Raw genomic sequence first — 4,410 nt, forward strand, 5'->3', positions numbered from 1 at the left:
TCTTCACTGTAGGCTAAATTGGTGCTGCTGCGATCGATGCAGCAGGCATAGATTGAGTGGGTTTGGTGAAGATGCGACAGGCTGATGGGAGAGCATCTCCCGTCCATATAGCGTGGTGTGGACACCGCTGTAAGTCTATCTAAGCTATGTCGACTAAGTTACATATCTTACATAACTTTACTAGCATAACTTAAATCAACCTACCTTGTTAGTGTAGAGCAGGCCCTATGACACTCTCCCTGGAACAGGTTAGGCCATTGCTGAAGCTTAATAGGAGTTCTTCATCCATAAAAACGTAACTGGCCATATACTGTAAGTGGTTGCAAGACCATTTGCTTATATGATGGAGCACCCACTTACAAAAGGAATGAATTTGGATTGATATGTCGTTAGTTATAGCCCTAGGAGTGATGGAGTTAAAGGAATGACCAATGTAGAGGATGTTACTGGACATTCAAGGGCAAATGTCATGCAAACAAATTGCCACTGCAGTGCCCACAAGTTAGCTCATCAGAGTATTCCCGCAGCTGACTCAGGTCCTTATTTGAAAGAATGTCAAATTACTCTGGCAGGGGCTTTTCTATTCCAATTCATCTCCTGAAGGTTGTGATCAACTGAAAAGCATCAGGCTTTACGTGAAGGAAGTCACAGAAAATTAAGGAAACGACGTGTACTGACTGTCCCGTGCAGGGCAAACGCTATTGAAAAGTCAGGATGCTTTAATTAAATGTATGAAGAAGCTGTCCAAGGGAGACTGTATAGCAGTGATTTTTCAACCTTTTTTCATTTGTGGACCCTTAATTTTCTAATGGAGATGCAGACCCCTTGGGAAATCTTAGACATACTCTGCAGACCCCCAGGGGTCCATGGACCACAAATTGAAAACTGTTGTTCTGTGGTAACAACCACCTTTCACAGACCCCCTTAGACATAGACGCCAAGAGGTCTGCAGACCACAGGTTGAAAACCACCACTATATAGGAATAAGAAAAGGAGTACTTGTGGCACCTTAGAGACTAACAAATTTATTTGCGCATAAGCTTTTGTGAGCTACAGCTCCAGTCTGTACATGTCTTGTCAAAGAACTCTATATTGTACTTTGAAAGAAAACTGTGGGCTTTAGAACTACAAAATGTGTCCGATTTGCAGAGGACAAAGGGCCTGATGGGAGCTGAGGTCATGCAACACCTTGCAAGACTGTTCTAGTAACAAAATCTGATCCTGGGAAAAGGGGACTGATAAACTTCTGCAGAGAGAGGGAAATGCGCCTAAAAAATGACACAAAGCAAACCCCCCAAAGTTTTGAAAAGCACTTTATTGAAAACATAAGTCCTCAGTAACTGGCAGTATTAATGTAATGTGGGTGACTGGAGCTGTTTTAATGAGATCATATTCATACAGTCTCAATATGCCAAATGAGAGAACTGGGTGAGGGATCACGGTGCTAGAAATACTGTGGCATCATTATGATACAGGGAAAAACTACAAACCTGGAGACTTGAGACCAATTTATCCCTGGTGTAAATCTACTTATGCTGTCTTTGAAGGAGTTGTGTCAGGAATGGATCTAGCTGTTGCTGTTCAAGAGTGTAATCCAGCTACTGTAATGGGAATTGGATCACAGCTTGGTAGATACTGTTGAGACCAGAGTGAAGTGGGAAGAGCTAAAAACCTGAGGCTATAGGGAGCCTGCCTCTACCCAAGGGAGAAAACCACAGTAAGGAAATTCTAGAATTTCCCAGTCAGACTGAAGTTCGCTAGTTTCACCACCCAACCGGCGTTATGCCATGTGGGTCAGGCTGACACCAGCCCCAGTGCTGACTGAGAGGGGATTTAGCTTTCACTAGATGTCATAGGTATTTGGAAAGGAAACACCCAAATTCATAACCATTTATCTTAAAACACATCTGAATGACTTCATGATCAAATTCAGTTTGAGTTACGGGACTTTCAGTCAAATGAGTTGGATTTTCATCAGTATTACTTTGGTCCACATAACCACTGTTTTACATATTTGTTTTCTCCCTTGTAACAGTGTTCTACCCCTTTAAGCGCCAAAATCTGGCACTTAGTCTGCCCACACTTCGCCTGTGCAGGGTTGGACTGACTGGAGATGAGAGCACAAGGTTTCATGGGGCCTTGGGCCAGAGCAAGTGAGGGGGCCCCTCCCCCCCCTTCTGCCTGTGGCCCAACTCCATTCTGCCCATTCCCCTGTGGCTCTGTCCTGTTCCACCCCCACCCTCCCACTGCCACCCTGCAACTCATTTGCTTCTTTCTGCCCCCACCCACTGCGACCCCAAGTCTGGAGAAGCTGTCTCCCCTCCACCATGCTGAGAGCTCCCTCAGCCCTGAGGCCACAGCAGGGAGCTAGAGCTCCTCCAGGCCCAGGGCTGTAGCCGGAGTCCAGGTGCTGGGACTTCCCCCACCACCATGTGCTTCTGCCAGAACTGGGCTTGGGGTGAGGGGAATTTCCCTGCCCGGCACCGTGGTCCGTCTGACCCAGTGCTCCTGCTGGGGGTTGGGGCATAGGCGTGCCCATTTTTCCAGGCCCCCCAATTGGCCTTGGCCTGTGGGCATGGGCCCTGTTGGCCCAGTGGCTGATCCCTCACTGTTGAGGGGAGATATGAAAAGGAGCCTGGGATGGGCAAAAGCTGAGCCCACAGGGAGAGCAGAAGAGCACTTGAATCGGGAGGGAAGACAGGAGCAATACGGCCCCCAAAAGGGGTGGACTTAGGTATAGGACCAAGTCACTGCAGCAGCTTGTTAGGCACTGGTGGCTAGGTGGAGTTGTAGAAGACCAAGGGGAACTTGAGGTAGACCTGCTGCCACACCCCACTGCATCATGAAGGAGCACTTCAGGGCAGGGCAGTGCATTTTGCTACTCATCGATGTGAATCTGACTTTGTTGGATGAAATTCAGAAACAAACCCATCCCACAATGTTATTTCACAATCTGGTCTCTGATTCATTTCTGTAATGTTCTGCCCCCCGTCCCTGTGTGTCATGGGTTTTCACCCCACATATTCCCAGCAGCAGATGGCTTTTTATATACTTGGCACCAGCTGTGGGGCATTTCCCAGCTAATAATTACTGAGGAATAACTGTCCTTATGGACTAGAGCCAGAGAGGAGGAAGGAATCTGGCTCTCCAAACCAGTTTGTTATCCTGAGAAGTGCCCTGTCTGTTGCTACTATAACAGCCCTTCAGGAGCGGAGGAAGGATAATGCAGAACAGGGAGAATGCAGGACTGAGGAGGAAAACTTGGGCAAAGGGAGGATGAAATGAGTGCTTGAGGGCTGAACCTTCTGCTAATCCTGCCTTTCCCCTGTTCCCTGGCCTCGGATTCCACTTATCTGCCTCCATACCTCTGACTTTTCAGTCCTCTGAATAGCCTGGCAAGACATAAGTTTGAAGAGCCAAGAAGGCACATGCGGTGGGGGGAGGAGAAAGCATCCCAGGGAATGAAACTCCTTCTCTGCTGCATGGGGCATAACTATTCCCAAGAGTCAAAAAACAAGCCAAAATTAAATTCCCAGATGAAAAGCTCTCAAGCCAGTTACTGATCTGCACCATCAGCTGTATGTTAAGAGTTAACTAAACTGCAGAAATGTAGTAATAATTGGGAAAACATGCATTAGCAGCCCAGGAAATGTAGAATTAAAGTAAACGGAAGAGACTCAAATATTTGAAAGCATGAAAATACCCAATTAAATTAAAACCCAAACAACCTTCACTCTGCCCCTGTAGTGAGGCTCTGGGGAAAAAAAGAACTGATTTTGTTTTTCCCCCCTCTATAAGAAACCATTTAATTTCAGCAGGAAGCACAGACACTAGAATGTTTTCCATAATGAAGAGTAAACACCAGCCATTGTACACCCCTGCACTCACTGCAGAAAAAGGATATAGTGAACCAGGTGATGAGCCACATTGTGTTCAGCTACTGTGCATTTTGAAAAGGAAGGTGGGGAGAAGACAAAAGATCTCTTTTCCTCCACACCGTGCCCCCCCGGATGCAGCAACCCAGTGCAATCAGAAGCCCTGGGCTGCTTGAGCAAAAGATGGCATGAGGCTTGCACCTACTGTCACTAGTCTCTCCAGAGGGGGTGGGGAGAGCAGGGCCAGGCCCTGCCTTACTTCCACACCACCCACCAGTCCTAGCCAGGGGCTGGAAATAGAGCATGCTGCATCCTAACACAGGATGGTGTGGTGGCCAAGCTCCCTCCGTATTCAAGAGACATTGCGCCTGCCTGATTCTCCTGGGATGATCCTGGTGCAGGGTAGTGCTTTAAAGGTGCAACTGAGCATTTATAATCCACCTGCCAATCTCCATTGTATCCTGTTATGAATCCACATACAATTTAAGAATTGCCATGCTTTGTCCTGACTTCACAAATTAATCTTCATGTTGCA

Source organism: Dermochelys coriacea, chromosome 10 (genome assembly GCF_009764565.3).
Source record: "Dermochelys coriacea isolate rDerCor1 chromosome 10, rDerCor1.pri.v4, whole genome shotgun sequence".
NCBI lineage: Eukaryota > Metazoa > Chordata > Testudines > Dermochelyidae > Dermochelys > Dermochelys coriacea.